This window comes from Natator depressus, chromosome 3 (genome assembly GCF_965152275.1).
Source record: "Natator depressus isolate rNatDep1 chromosome 3, rNatDep2.hap1, whole genome shotgun sequence".
In the NCBI taxonomy this organism is placed as follows: Eukaryota; Metazoa; Chordata; order Testudines; family Cheloniidae; genus Natator; species Natator depressus.
The window spans coordinates 87,494,148-87,510,882 of NC_134236.1; the positions used below are offsets into that span (position 1 = coordinate 87,494,148).

Sequence of the window (16,735 nt, forward strand, 5' to 3'; positions counted from 1 at the left end):
TCTTGCTCCTTCAGTTGACAGTGTTCTATCTTCTATGACACTGATTTCTTTTAACAGATGTACTATGCCAAATACAGCACTGGTATACATCCCACATTTAAATGAATGAATGTATGCTGAATAATTCAGCAACGAACTTGTCCCACTGTTTCATCTTCCAAGCAATGCACTTGATTAGAGAAAAGTAAGATGAGCTTACTATCCCAAGCAAGGCAATTAAAAATCAAAATACCTTTGTGGAGAAATTGTATCTACTAGTTGTTCCATGTTTGCCTTCCACAGAAACTGAATTTTGCTTTAGGATATTGTGTGATTTTTTCCCCTATCTTAGCAGCACCATATACTTGTATAGCTTTAAACTTTGCTCCAAAACTCATTTTATATCAAATAATACACTTATGTAAGAACTAATTATCCAAATCTGTATAGTTTATACAAGATTTAATCTGTTGTGAGGTATATTGATCATCAGCCAAGAGAGTTATTCAGGATTTATCCAGCTAATTATACTGCATGTTGTGGGAGGCCAGACTGAAGACATGCAATCTTTCTTCTGGTCCATGAGGAATAGCTCATTATATGCATCTTAATTCCTTGTTTAAATTATAGAACAGATAACCATAACTTTGGTTTGCAATTGAAATTGTGAGAAACTTTGTTTGTCTTTCCTGAGTTTTCCACTGAATTTAAAAGTGACCTGGAAAAGATTTTGATTAATCTGGTCTCCATTTCAGGTTTGTAACAAATAGCAAAACCAGGAATGTTTCATTTGGCTTGGAGTTTCTTTTCATAGCTCTACTCATGATATGCTCTGTTCTTTAAGAGATGAATGGCTTGATCATTGAAAAGCAATTTGTCCATCTGCATTGATGCCTTACAGTGGTGTGCATCAGGGTAATTGAACAGTACATCTATAAACAGGAATTATTACAATATATAATCTGCCAGTTACTTTACTAATTCTACATGAGTTGGATCTGGTATGAAAACATTTTTCACTTGTGCAAATTTGCATGTGTTATAACTTTATTTATCCTATATAGATGGTTATAGGCCTAATTTGGGGGTCTGGGGCATTTCCTCCCCACTTTCCACTGGTGGACATGTTTTATTAATTTAGGTGGAATATATAGCTAAAGGTGTTAACATAACTTACTTACGCCTGGTCGACATTGCGGGGGGTGGGGGGAGATCGATCTAAGATACGCAACTTCAGCTACGAGAATAGCATAGCTGAAGTCGACGTATCTTAGATCGACTTAGAATCACTTACTTCATGTCCTAGTGGAGCGGGATCGATGGCGGCTGCTCCCCCGTCGACTCCGCTTCCGCCTCTCGCTGTGGTGGAGTTCCGGAATCAACAGCAAAGTGATCAGGGATCGATTTATCGCATCTACACTAGACATGATAAATCGATCTCCGATAGATCGATCACTACCCGCCGATCCGGCGGATAGTGTAGACTTGGCCTTAGTATCTAACACTAAACCATGTTAAAGAAGGTTTGGGGTTCAGCATACAGAGACTTCTGCCTGCTTAGTACCACGGCAAATACAACACTGAAAATCTTTAACCTTTTATTAAAGAAAAGGAAAAACAGTTAAAGCATTTGAAATGTTTTAAGTAAGGCTTTTATTTTAACATTCTTTGTCCACTTTCCCTTTAGTAGGAGACAATTTTTAGAAGGAAAAAAACAACAACCTGGTTTGACAGTCTTTTAGATGTTATTAAAGATGCTAATAACTATCTTTTTATGGACAAGAGAAATTAGTTGAAATGGGCTAGAGCTGCTGTTGTTGCTGTTGTTAAAGTCTGATCCCATTCCATCCCAGGTGGTGTTTGGGATTCAGATGGAGCCAATAGATGTGACGATGTCATCTAGGTCCCTGTGTCTGGCCCACCCTTGTCAGGACATCTCTCAGAATTGGAATGATGAAGGCTCAAGGTCCCAGGAGATGGTGGGGGTGGCAGCCATGGTGGTGAAGCTCACTCCAGTAGCCAATCTTTCCCCTCAAAGTGTGTCTACAAGGACCCAGAAAGGGAATGGTAAGTGGAATAACCCATCCCCTCATTATTTTGTCCACCAATTATGCCTAGTTTCCCACATACAAATTTTGACTCACTGATTGCTGGTTTCACACTCTTCTTGTTTACCAAGCATAGTCTTAACCAGTCCTTGAGTTATATCAGTAGACCTTTCTGTTTGGACTAATTCAGTTGTTCTGTCTCCCTTTCATACCTTTTCCCATCAACAGTTATTGTTGCAGGTTATTGTGACATCTTATGAAGTTACTTATGAAGTTGAACTCATATCTTATGAAGTTAAACTCATAATTAGGGTAAATTTGTAGGCCCAATTATTACAAAATAAAGTAGTATTTTTCCCCTTCACCCCAACTTTCAGCCCAGCAGCAGTAGCACTAGCACTCTCTGCACCCCCAAACAGAGAGTCACCTAACAGCTGCTGGGAAGGAATATTAACAGTGCCACTGGGAGCCAGTATTAGATCCCAGAGTGCAGGAGAGAGTTTCCTTGCCAATGAGATGCCACTCAATAAGCCTTCACTATGTTGGGTAGTGGAGGGGAAGAGTGTGTGTAAAAGACAGATGCTCCCTCACCCTGCCAGACAAAGAATAGAAGGCAGAAAAGGCACTTCCGTACGGGAGAGAGCATCTGTCACTGGGGAGGATGGAGGAGCAGAGATCCCTGGTACAGAGGGACACAGAGCTCCTGGTATAATGAAATGCTAAACTGTATTATACTGTTCTACTGGTAGATAGCACTGTACATAAAATACCTTATTTAAAACTAACCTGAGACATATCTGGCAGAACATTATAGGATCTCAGGATGAACAGCGCTGCTGTGTATAAGCAAGCACTGTAGCCAGTCCCTATCAAGTATGGAAGAAAATGACAGCTACTATGTGGGGGAAAACAGGGTGACACAGATGGGTGGGGGGAATGAAGCAGAGTTGACAGAACTCCTTGTATAGCGTGGGGAAGGAGTGACCGTACTTCTGGCATGCAGTGGACGCACATTGATTCTATGACTTCTTTTCGAAAACACATTATTACACATATACACACTTTCAATGTATTGCTCAGTGGATAAAAGTTTCAGGTATATGTTGCAGTACCTCTGGCAGCCTAGTGAGAGGGATGGGCTAAGCTTGTCTCTTGAGCCAGCGTGTTGCTGCTCCCCCACCTCAATATCTTGGTAAAAAATAAAATCTCTCGAGTGTTTTATCTCACACCATCACCTTGTGCAGGCCTTCTCCATGGCTTCCAGCTAGTGTGGAATGCAACACGACAGCTGCTGCCTGAACGGAGTAACACTGATCATGCTACATACAACCTGCATTCTCTACACTGGCGTCTTATTACGTGGTGGATTGAATTTAAGTTGGCCTGGTTGGTTTTTAAAGCTCTTAGCAGTACAGGACTGGGTTGTGGCACAATCTTCCACTATCTTGTTTTGATTGGCAAGTAACTAAGCTTGTCTATTATTGATCCCCAGGGTCTGGATCTTGCACCCTCTGGGCACCTGTCTCAGTCTAACACTCCCCACTTTGAGCAACACATAAAAATATTCCACTGGTTTTTATTTTAATCACTGTCAGGTTATACATATGAACTCCATATTTTGGTAAGATGTATTATAGTTTGAATTAAGATCCTATATTTTGGTACCTTCATGTACTATATTCACACACAGTAATGAAATATAATGCACTAATTGAATAATTCAGAGGTTATAAACTCAGAAGATATATTCTTTTAATATACATTTTTATATTACCCATCTGATCAAACACAGATCCTCATCCATGGGGTCCAAGTATACACTGCCAATTTGTTTTCCCGCCACTCCCCTCCATGTACTCTATAATTTTATCCCATCCACTGTAAAAGTCATCCAATAATTTCTTAAAAGAATCATTTTCCCCCTGGTGGTTGATCCTCTGTTATGAAATGTAACCAGCTTGAGTGTATAGGGAGAAAATCTCAGTTTTCCAGACCAAAAGTATGCTCTTATGTGCCTGAATCAACAGGAAAAGAATTACAGCATCCAGCTGACTTAGTTTCATATTTCCCTGATGCCCGAACAGCAGGAAAGCAGCAGAACCAAACTGTTTGATAAATTTCTTCCTGGGTGGTACAGACACTAGTGCAGGATGTTCAGATCTTTGGCTAGTCCCTAAAGCAATATCACGGTGCTAGAACATCTTGTGAACACATATAAGGAATGCATAAAACTAAATTGGACAATGCACTAGTGAATATACTGTAAGGACCCATCCTGCACTGGAATGGAGCTTGACTAGATGTCCTAGAAGATCTTTTTTACTTCTTATCTCTATTTCATTAACTGAATCCAATTATTACGTAGTCTCACTGGCCCCAGTGGTGGTAATTTGTTTTCCTCCTTCAGCATTCCCATTGTCCCAAAGGATGAACCAAGATGCTCACTCTCTCCTATTCTTTTCAGTGTGATAATGATAACCATGACTCTAACAAAAGCCATTCAAATTTCTGATGAGAAAGGGGCTGATGGCTAGAGGTGGGGATCATCATCAGGCCCTATGTCCAGATGACTTGTTCATCTTTATCACAGTGCCAGAAATTTGAGTTCCACTTTTAACAGAGGTTATAGAGAAATACAGTGTAGTTTCTTGGTTCAAGTTAAATGGTGCATAGCATTCGTGCACCCATGGAATTTCTCTGTCCTTCCACTTTGCAGATGGAAGCAGAATATAAATTCCTGGTGAATACTCAGTGACTTAATTTGATTTTGTATCCTAAATAGATCATTGTTCTTTATTATTAATAATTGTGTTGACTAGGGTCCAGAGGCACTAACCATGGTAAGGTCCCATTGTACTAGGCATTGTACAAATCTATAGTAAACACAGTCCTGCCCAGAAGCGCTTAGAATCTAAGCAGACAAAGGATGGAGAGGAAACAGAGGTGAAGTAACTTTCTCAAAGTCACATAACAGGTCAGAGACAGATGCTGGAGTAGCATCCAAGCTTGACTCCCAGTTCAGTTCCCTATCTGGTGGTCTGATTATTTTGTCCTGGAACATGATTTCTTTGGAATTGAGGAGATAAAATTCTTTTGAATTGATGAGAAAAATTGTGGGGAAGCTGTGTGTTCCATAAGAGCTAGAAGTCAGCAACCATAACAATATAGCAGTGTCACAGGCGGCAGGCACCTCTTAAGTCAATTGGTGTCCCACTCAAGATGTCTCCTAGGCTTTATATTCCACAAAATAAAACAAAAACAATCTTTTGCCGACTCAGTAATAAAGGTGCAGTCAGAGTAGGCCTCCTGTACAAGCGGGCTTTATTGGGCTTCCACAGGGGAGAGCCTTGCTCCCCTGGCCTAGCTGCACCCAGAACTTGAAGAGGAAGCAGCCAGCCTGTTTATCTTGTCTGCTGGGACCTGACTGGCTTTTGTTCACTCCCAGCTCTTCTATTTGCTGAAGGACCTATTCTCATTAGTTCTGCCAGAGACTGATCCTGGATGGCCTCTCTAGGCAACTCTTGGACGTCTACATTTGCTGTTTTTTTGCTCCCTAAAGGCCTCCTTTGGTCATGGTGTGGATGGTGGTGGGACCCCCAGAAAGGGGGCATCAAGCACCAGGGACACCCGTTCACAAGCAGTCAGCACACACTGACATGATTGACTTTGCATTGTTCCAGTCAATTTAGTGGTCATCAGTTCCACGAAATATGTATAATTCTATTGTTATAACTAATCAGTTTTGTTATTATTTCTCTACTTTAAAAAAACCTCTATGTTTAATTATGATTGAGACTTAAATTCTTACACTTCCCATCCACCCAATTTCTTAGAAAGTTATGCACTGCAGTACTTGAAGCAGTCTCTAGCATGTAATTATCTAGCACACAGATGCTTGGAGATTGTACGGGTAGCCGGAAGCATCCAGGTTGCAAGGGTTTTCTTCATAATGTTAACATAGTTACAAAGAAAGCAGTCCATCATATGACTGGATAATACATCAACATGCTGAAACTTTGACTACCTGCCAATAATTTACAATAATTCATAAGCGATTACTTGCAATTTTATCAGAATATTCTGAAATATGATTGGTAAGGTGTTAAAACTTAAACAAAACAACACAAAATAAAGCCATCTCACGCTACACAGAAACAACAACAAATAAAATAAAACAAAAACACTTTCTGGCCCAAATTCAGTAATATTCTTAAGCACAGGACTTAAAGTTATGCACGTAAGTAAGCCAATTTACTTCAATGGGGCTACTTGTATTTTTAAACTTTAAGCACATCCTGCTGAATCAGGGCCTCCATGGTTAGAGCTGAGTGAAACCAGCAAAACAAAGTCATAAATATTCCAACCTTTAAATATATTTATTTCTACTGGGTTTTTGCCCTTGTGTTTGATTTCTGTGGCTATTCTAGTGAATGAGTGTATGCACTGTGGTGCTGATGGAAATATTGAATTCTAGGAGATTTAGTAGAAAATGAATTGTGAATTTGCTAATGCTAGCTTTTATAATGGTATCTTGATTTTAAGAGCTGTGCTCATCCACTTAAGGAACAAAAGACAATACTGTGTGATCTGTGTCCAGGCAAAGCCAACACACTGCTCAGATTTCAAATACTTGAAATAAATTGCTTGAGAATAATCCGCAGACCAAAAAAAAATTGCAAAAACTAGTTTGCACATTTTCGGTAACTAGTAAATGAGAGTTTCTAACTGCTTGTTGACAACTGGCAAAGAGCAATAGGGGGGCCAGTTGTTAGATATTCTAATTAATAATGTACTTGCCCACCTCTACTGCTTCACATGTGAAGGGCAACTGTGGGTTGCAGCTAGTCCATTTGAATTAGACTCTGTCATTGTGCTGCAGTGCTACAATAAATTTGAAAGTTATCAGGTGGTTGAAACAAAAGTTGAATCCACTTCCTTCTAGAGTAAAATCAGGTACAAGCTTGGTTCAAAGAGCACGTGAAGTAAAGTAAATTGTGTATAGGCAAATGCTGCTGGTATGCTAAGCTTTTACCAGATTTGAGTGCAGAATAGCAGTACTGAGTATTTGAGGAAGAGCTCTGTGCAACTGGAAAGAACCTGTTGTTGTGGAAAAATTAATATCTAGAATTGCAGACCCCCTAATGATCATGAGATTTAAAAAAAAAAACCCAAAACCCCAGAATTTTGTGTCTTTATTTGCCTTCTGGCTTTTGAGTGCCCTGGATCCATGTTTTCCAGCTTCTCTCTAAAAGCAAAAATGAAAGCTGAGATCCTCACGTATATGGCTCTAGGAGCTGAAACTTTACAAAAATTACCACTTATTGAGAGATTCAGGACAAAAATCACAAGGAGTGACAACTCTCAGGCTATGTCTATACTACCACTTATGTTGGTATAACTTCTGTTGCTCAGGGGTGAGAAAAAGCCACCTCCCGAGTGACATAAGTTACACCGACCTAAGCACCGGTATGGACAGCGTTATGTCAGTGGGAGAACTTCTCCTGCTGGCATAGCTACATCTGCTTGCAGGAGCTGATGGGGCCAATAGGAGAGCTCTCTCCCATTGGCTTTGAGTGGCTATGTTAGAGAGCTTACAATGGCGCAGCTGCATCAGTGCTGTCCATACTGTCGCTTAGGTCAGTGTAACTTATGTTGCTCAGGAGGTGGCTTTTTCACACCCCTGAGCAACAGAAGTTATACCAACATAAGTGGTAGTTTAGACATAGCTTTAGTGTTACCTGTTCCTTGTTCTCCTCCACTACTATGTTTGAGCAAGCCATTATTGTTTTCCTCCCCCCTGGCCCACCAACCCTACGCGTGTACACACGCATTGGTACAAGATTTTCTGTTCCATCATATGAACTGGGGGGGAGGGGAAAGCAGTTGTGTCTTGAATCAGTCACAATCCAATACAATAAGGTTGTAATTCTTCACATTACTACATTTTCACAATTTGTCCTCATTTCTTATTATCAATAGCATTCGCTAAAAATGTTTTTCCCACTGAATCATAGTAATTACTATCGTTATTAGCACATTGATGCCTTCATTTAGCATGTACGTATTTGGTTTGGTTTCAGACTATTTGTACCCCACAAATTTCAGTTTGAGCTTAGGACTTGAAATGAATCAAAAAATCTGTGTTTCTAATTTGTAATAAAAGCAAAACACAGGCACATTTCGTATGGTTTTGAGTTCTGATGAAGACACTCACTGTTCAAATACTTAAAGAAACAGCCTTACTAGGTCATCTGGTCCACATCTCTGATAAAGCAACATTGTTTTCTATAGTACATTATGCAGTACTTCTAGTCTAATTCATGAGCTAGCAAGAACTACTGTAGACTGGAAGAAAGAGAGGCGAATGAGGCCTTCATTTTGTTCAAAAATACTTTTTTCGCAGGATAGCAACTGAAACCCACAGGGCCCTTCTAAAATTCTGAACGTGTTGTTTCTCTGGACAAAGTGTTGCTGACATTGGACACAGTAACAACAACCTACCCCTCTAGCTCAGGTGTGGGAGAATCTGTGACAGTAAGGCCTGTAGTGACATCCAGGTGCACACATTTCCAGGTACCCTATTAATGCTCTTTTCCTAGCAGAGCTTCTGCCACCTTTTCTAAAGCCTAAAAGCTCGCACACCAGACTAACTTCTGGCAGTGCAGAAATTCTCAGTTTATTACAATACTGCCATAGTCTTCAAGGAATACATCAATAAAGGCTCCATGTAATGGTCGCTGCCATGAGTATTCTGTGTTGTAGTGTCCCCCCCTTGTCCCCATCTGTGACTAACAGCACATGGCATCTGGCTAGAAAGGGAGGTTGAATGTGAGCTACTCATAACAAAGTACAATGCAAAACTAGCAGCTTGGTATATCATGAAGTAAAATTCCTTATCCAGAAAGTGTAATCTTCATCCCTGTATGTTATATAAATCAGACAGGCATCCTTGCTAAGCCCAGACAGAAATATTCACTTCAGCTAGGTTTGTTACCACATACTTGCTTTCTACACAGAAATTCCCGTCTAACATTCCTTGACACGTGCAAGAGAAGCAGTATAAATCAGCAGTGTGTGCTGAATGGGGATAATCACTTGAACTGGTGTCATTGTAGCTTGAGAATAATTAAGGAAATGAAAAATCCCTTTAAGAGTTGGAACTTTATAATAAAGGCTTTTTATTGAAAAGAAAGAATGTAGCTTTGCTGGTTTAGACTCTTACAATTGTGCTGTTGAACTTCTTTTGTCAAAGATTTATGAAGAATCAATGATTATTACTCACTGTGAATAAGAATTTAACTCCAGGAAATTGTATACTATTATAACATTTGTGACTGTGTACAGGATAGGCTGAATGCTGAGTAGTACCTGCATGTGCTCCATTGATTTTAATGGGGCTACACCTGGAATAAGGTACTATTTAACACGAATAAGGGTGGCAGAAGCTGTCCCTAAAACTGATAGAGGCTCTGAGATGAAATCCTGGCTTCACTGAAGACAATGAGAATATCACCGCTGATTTAAATAGGACCAGAATTTCACCTGTGGGTCTCAGTCTACATAGGTCTTATTAGACCATGATTCATAGTGAGTGTACAGCTTTCTTTTTCATATAATTAAGTCCTCTTAACTCTTTAATAAAGCTATTCCATATGCCACAATTCTGGATCATTTAAGTCCAGAACTGGATAGATGTTAAAAGACTAACCTCTTTAAATGCTTTCACATTTTAAAATGAATACCTCTGAAGAAAATCTTAAAAAAAAAAAAAGAAAAAAGAAAGAAAGAAAGATTGCGTTGCCTACAAATTAACTAAGCAAAGGAAGGGTTTTAACAAATTTATTGCTATGCACTGGTTCACCTCTTTAATTTTCAGTAAAATTAACATAATCAGAATCAATTAAGTTGTTTCACAAATGTATCGGACACCAAGCCAGTTAGTGCAAAGAAAACTCATCCAACATTGTTAAAACATCATAAATATAAAACACATACATTGGGAAATAAAGCTACATTGATTTTTAGCATTTGGCTAATTGTTAAGGCGCAATTATTAGAAGATAGGTGTAGAAGAGTTGGATACGTATGAAAATTGTAATAAATCCTGAAAATATAATGAATTTTAGCACAGAATTCTTCTCAGAATAAGTGCCAAAAGAGTACTATTCATTATTCTACTACTCTAATTCTAGAAAGCAGAATTCTGGACTTGATGTACCATTGCCTAAGCTGGGATTGTAGTTCCATGTCCCTATAGTAAGCTTTTGACCAGATTCTGCTGCCTGGGCAAGAGAGCAGTGGTCTATTAAATAAGAGAATACAATTTATTTAACAGGATACTTTGGCCACATTGAGTGGGGACATGACAGAGATCGATCAGACTGGCAGATAGATGATCTCCCCAACATTTTTCTTATAAAGTGACTAACTGGAATTGTTCGCAGCATTGGAGTCCTGGCAACTTCACCATTTCTAAACTGTTGGGCATTTGAACCACTGAAGTTCAGACCTTCTTGACACAGGCTCTGTTAAAGTAATAGCTAGTATCTGGCCTGTAAGGTTCACAGTCAGAAGCTAATTGAAGGTTAAAGTTCTTGGGGAGATTGGTTATGACTCAGGCTATGTGAGCATCCAGTATCACCCTGATATTTTGCCCAGAATCTGATAATTTGATTAAGGGAAAAATTTGCTACCTTTGCAGTGAAACCGAGCCTTTCACTGAAAATGTACCGAGTTGCCTTCTCACAGAAGAAAACGGTATTTCTTTGTCTGCTGGAACTTCCTACCATTTTCACAAAAAAGCAGCAGCAGAAGCAACAAGAAAATGTATGTGACTATTTTAAATGGTTGGCTTGTTTTGTTGCAGAACTGAAAAAAAAACAACAGATTTTTCTACAATTTTGCTACCATTATGAATTAAATCTCGTGTTTGTAGCTGTATATTAAAGTTTAATTGCAACATTAACAGCTGTAACAGTAAAATCAGGGATGCCAAAATCTGTGTGTGTAAAACATTTGCTTCAAGGGTCTTCTGGAGGAAAGACTAGGAAGGAACATGGTGAAGTCATTTTGTAGCTGAAGCTCTGACTATACACTGGGCCTCTAACTACTGACTCTGTCACAGATTTGTTGTGTAATCCTGGACAAGTTATTTCATCCCTCTCAACATCAGTTTAGCCATATTATTTCATATTTATATTACAGTAGCATCCAGAGTCTCCAGTCAGGATTGGGATTCCTCTTTAGTAGGCCCTGTGCAACTTATTGAGAGGCAGTGTTGTTCAGTGGATAAGGCACACTGGCCTGTGAGTCATGAAATCTGGATTCTATTTCCAGCTCTGCCACTGATGTATTGTGTGTCCTTAAGTAAGTTACTTGACTTCTGTGCCACTTTCCCCCCGGCTCCTAGTCCTTACCTGTCTGGTTTATTTAGCCTCTTAGAGGCAGGGACTGTCTCTCCCTCTTTGTTTGTACAGCACCCAGCACAGTTGGGCCCAGATCGTGGCTAGAAGCTACCTTAATAACAATGTCATAGAAGAGTCAGAGGGATTTTTAGAGCCATTTTTATACTGTCAACCATTTTATACTGTTAACCTATTTCACAGGTTGTGAGGCTTAATTATTACATTTCTTTGGGATTCTCAGATGAAGGGTATTATATAAATACAGGATATTGATATTTTTGACTCATTTAAGAACCAATATTAAGACTCTTTGCAATCCAAAGCTTTGCATGTTGGCAGTTTGGATGAACCAACAGAAGACAGATGGGTTAGCCCTAGCACTTTCCCATGAGAACAGCCGTATGGGTCTTTACTCTTTGTTACACTTTTCATACATTCCAATTCTATAATGAATGTTGTTCTCATCTGACAGGTATGCCAAATATTTTGAGCCATTTCCAGGCATTTAGCATGCTGGAAAGAATTATAGTGTTAAGTACTTTGTCAGAGGTCTCTATAAAGTCATGTAGTGCAAGACTGGGGAACTTGCTCGCTTTTGAACAGAAATCTTTTATCTCAAAATTATGGGTGGGGGGTTGTCCTGGTTGTCCAGGGTTCTCGTAATGATGTTGTTTTATATTTTAATGATTTCTGAAAATGGAAGGAAGTGCCTCTTATGAAGGAGAAAGTTCTCTACTGTTGTCTCAAAGTTAAAGACACATAGCTAAAGTACAAGGAGGAATTGATTTTGTGAGAATAATCATTCAGAAAGGGTTTCTTTAACTACTCTTACATGATTTATCAACTTTAAATATTTTAGGAATGAATTGCTCTCACTCTAATACTACTGTTTGTTCTGTAGTTCACATTACTAGTTCACATATTGTCCAAATGCAGAGTCATTCTTTTAAAACATGGCCATAGTGCCTTACAGGGAGGAAAGCTGTTAACCTATTGGATAAGTCTCGTTTTCACCCTGAGTGCATGGATTAGTCATCGTTCCACTTTCCAGTCCCTGGCATTTTGAGTCCAGCTTTCAGGAAAGTAGCCAACACAAGCTAATATCTGGCAATGGGCTGGATAATTTTTCTATGGCATATAACAAAACGAGACTTGTCAGTATTAACACTTTTGTCCAGTAGTTGCTAAAAGTTATATGATTTTGGAAACTAAAGGCCAGATTTTCAGAAAATTGTGCATGTATCTGCATGATGTTAGTCATACAGAATTTCTAATTTGTGCATAAAATTACTGCAACCATGAATGCAGTCATAGTAACTGAATACACAATTTACTAGGTGGATATTTATCTGATAACTTTCATAAAAAGTTGTCTGTACAGTTTTGTGAATATCTGGCCTTAATTTTTTTCTGAGGCCTTATTCTGATAGGCTGTGTAGAAGAGTGACTCACCAGTCAGCACACTTCCTCATGGCTGGGCACAGCCTTGCCAGACCTTCCCCCAGTCACCTTTGTCCAACAGTAAGTCAGGCCCTGTGGTGGTCTGGTTCTTTACTCTGGAAAGGATGAGACTGTATCAATGTTCCAGATCAACAGTATCCAACATGATATTAGTCATCACTACAATATATGCTACCCCTCCTGGACTTCTCTTCAATCCCACTCTTCCATCAGAGTAGCAGGATTCTAGGCTTCTCTCTGAACTCCCCCAGCAGAACTCAAAAAACTCAAACAAAACCAAATATAACTTATGCCACTTCTAACCACCCCATGGTTGAGCTTGTAGTCCTTCTAGGTTCTCTCCAGCTTCCTATTTCTTTTCCGTAACACCCCCATAGGGATGACTTCCTGGAGCCATACCCACATTTCAGCACCCAGCACAGGTCTAGCTCTGCTCCTGTAGGTACCCCAAGACAGCAATTATTCTGGGTTCTTCTCTTTTGGATGTCTCCCCTCACTGCTCTGAGTTCACCCTTTTAGGTATAAAATCTAGCTCCTTCTGAGGTGGTCTGATAACAAATTGAGTCTGGTACACCCTCCAGCTGTAACCAGGTGAGTTAATTGGGCCCTAAAGTTTCTGGTAACCTTCTGTCTACCAGTATGGTGTTTACACACGCCATCACAGGATGATTTGGGCATTTGGTTATGGTTTCATTTAGAGATGGACCCAGGATGAAAATTCTGAACTTCACTAAAGTTTGAAGCTGTTCCGATCTAGGACTTTGGTTTGGCAATTGCATTAGCTTCGTCACAATAGCATCTCATTTACATAATGAGGAAAAATATCCTAAAATCTTCCCCACCTTCTGTTTCTTAAGATTCTTTACAGTAACTAAGTACTGTTATGCTGGTGGCTGGGTGAAACCTCCTTGAAGCTGATGTGTGTAACAGCTTCCCTTCATTCAGGATAAACGTAAAGATCATTTAAACTCCTTTATGCCTCAGATAGCTGAAACAATAGGAGCCACTGCCTAAAACACAGGCCACATGCAAGGAATCTGAGCTATGTGGGCCAAAGTTTGACTGAGGTCTGACTGCGAATACAGGGACTGGGTATGGTTTGAGAGAGCTCTGTGTCTATGAGAGAGAGAAAAGGGGCAAAAACCCTTCAGAAGCACACAGAGAAGGCAGTAAGGAAGCCCTAGAGACAACGAGAGAAGGGCTTGTTGTGTGCCCTGAGAGAAAACTAAGAGAGAGGAGAAGGCATTTGAGTAGAACACTAGCTAGAAGGGAGCTTGGAATTGTAGGTAAAGAAACTGTCCTACCATATTCATGGAAACATGACTTTGTGTACCATCTTTGTAAATAAACAGGATTGCAGCAAAGAAACACTTGACTCTGTCAACAATTTTTCTTCCTAACCTAAACAACCTACAAGACTCCAAATATTGGCTAACTGCTTCGGTGAAAAGGGGTGACAATATTACACCCTAAACTTTTTCCTCTGCCTTCTCAGGCGATACTGGAAAAGATTTTAAAGATTCTAGCAATTCCTTCTCAAGAACAGAACAAAGACCTGCAAAGAGCAGAGTCCAGAAGGCCGATATTTTTCATTCAAAATAGAATTGCGCCTACTTTACTTCCTCACGTTCATTAGTTGGTATCAAATCAGAGTGGTGACATCCTCAAACCTAACAGAACTTTTAGGCAAATAGAAATATTTTATTCTGTGCTAAAGGAAAAAGGTGAATTATGTGGCCTTGATGGAAGTGCAGCATGCAGTGGCCTCCCTGAGAAAGGACATGATTATTCCAGCCGTAGTCATATTTTTGCTCAGAGAGCTCACTGAAAGAAATGCTGACTCTTCGTTCAGGATGATTTATAAAGCCCCTGCAACTGTATTGCTTGGGTGTGTAAATGGAAGCCCGAAAGCTAGGATCAGATTCAGATCTGCCTCTTTATATGCTTTTAATGCTAAAAAAACAAAAACAAATTTGAAAAGGTCTGTGCCTAAGCCAACCCCCCAGTACCAACAGCGTGGAACATTGATGGGGCTGAGATCTGTATCCAAAGAACCAGGATTGGGAGGGGAGCTTCCAAGAGTCCTGTTTCTTGGATAGTCACATCTAATCCAATTGGCTTTCACAGGGCCATGTGATCTTCTGTTCTTTCAGTCAATGACTAGCCTAGTCAACAGTTCAGAAATATTGGGGATCACATAACTACTCTGTATCCAGCTGTTCTGCATTTGTCAAGCCAAGGCTTTGTGCACACAAGCATGTAGACAGACAGGAATCCATGGAAGATCCACTTTGTTCCGAAGGGGTTGAATTAAATGATAATGGTTTACAGATTACACAGTAAGCACCAATATGTTCAAGCTCCTATCACACAGGTTTCAAGCCTGAACTTACTGGCTGCCTTCCTCCTGGTGTTGATAATTGGTTTCATTCAAGGATCAGAAAGGGATTATGTCAGATGAATCCCACTTTCACAGCTGTTGTCATAGGTTAGCTAGTGGTTAGCTGACACCTTCATTCTTGCATTATGAATTATCTTGCTTCATTTCTATAGCTTAATGCATGTCATAACAACATAGGCCAGATTCTGTCTCCCTTACTCACACTGAGGGGTGCCTTACTTCCTGAATAATCCCCCCGAGACAAGCTGGCAGAATCTAGCCCTAAAAATTTACCTCGATGTGTCTGCTTTTACTTGATATTTTCTTACAGTCCAGACATGTTTTGTGTCTTTGTGATACTGTATATATATTCTGTATACATCATTGGCAAATAGGCAGTGGACCCTTATAAAATATACCACAGCATTTTACAGTAACCACTCAATTTCTGTAGTAACAGTATTGTAAACTGTAGTATTTCAGATTATGAATATAACATACTGTAGTATTTTGAGATGGGTTAGGCACCCAAATAAATTAGAAAAGGAGACATAACTTTTAAAAAATATGAATACCAGCATGTAGTAATTTGAATGAGCTATTACCATAAAGTGGTCCTTAAATATAATTCTTTGGACTAGATTCTGATCTCATTTCTACCAATATAAATGTGGAGTTACTTCATTTACATCTGTGGTATTATTTCCTATTGTGTGAATGGGATCAGAATCTGGCCTTTTATATTCAGGATTCTTACTTATTGATTTATAAAATGAGTCAACTGCAGAGTGTCTGGGGGCATTGAAAATCTTTAAAGTAATACACAAGGGATATGTTAGTTAAAAGGATGAAATTTAATTCTGTGAATTTTTTTTCTGAGGATTATGATTACATGTATTTGTCTTTCATTTGTATACTCTGCTTGTTAATAATCTTAATAAAGACTTATCACACAATAATACTTGGCCACAGTCATCATTAAAAAACTCCCATTCCATTGCTAAAGGGCAGATTCTAGTACCTTTGCTCATGTGGCTTAGTACCTTGCTCCATGAATGGTCTCACTGATTTCAATATCGGTAAAGGTATCAGAATCTGGCCCAGAATGTCTACTCCAGAATCATTCTTAAGTAAACAGAGGGCATCCACTCTCAATAATCAATAGCTAGAACTTTTTCAGACCAGTGTGGGAAGGAAATCAAAGAATCAAGGTCCCTCAGTGAAGAACACCTGTTCTCAGCCACAGATGTTTAAATCTTGGGAGCAGGAGTATTCCATCTAACGTGGACTGTCATGACAACAAAGTTAGGGAAGGAAACCTCTCAGGTTGACAGGACTCAGGTCATATGGCATTTTATAAATCAATGTCAACACCTTTCATTGTCTTCAAAATCTACAGGAAGTCAATAAAGTTTCTAGAGAAAATCCGTATACTTCCTGTGGCTAACATTCCCAAACAAGCA

General features: G+C 39.5%; 1 long non-coding RNA gene across 1 annotated transcript in view; it reads left to right on the forward strand.

Annotated features, from left to right (window-relative positions):
- The first annotated feature begins 1,956 nt into the window (after positions 1-1,956).
- Positions 1,957-16,735, forward strand: part of LOC141983947 (uncharacterized) — a 57,346-nt gene continuing 42,567 nt past the window's right edge. The window contains exon 1 of the long non-coding RNA XR_012638586.1: positions 1,957-2,046. This is a non-coding gene — a long non-coding RNA (uncharacterized LOC141983947). The remainder of the gene's footprint in view (positions 2,047-16,735) is intronic.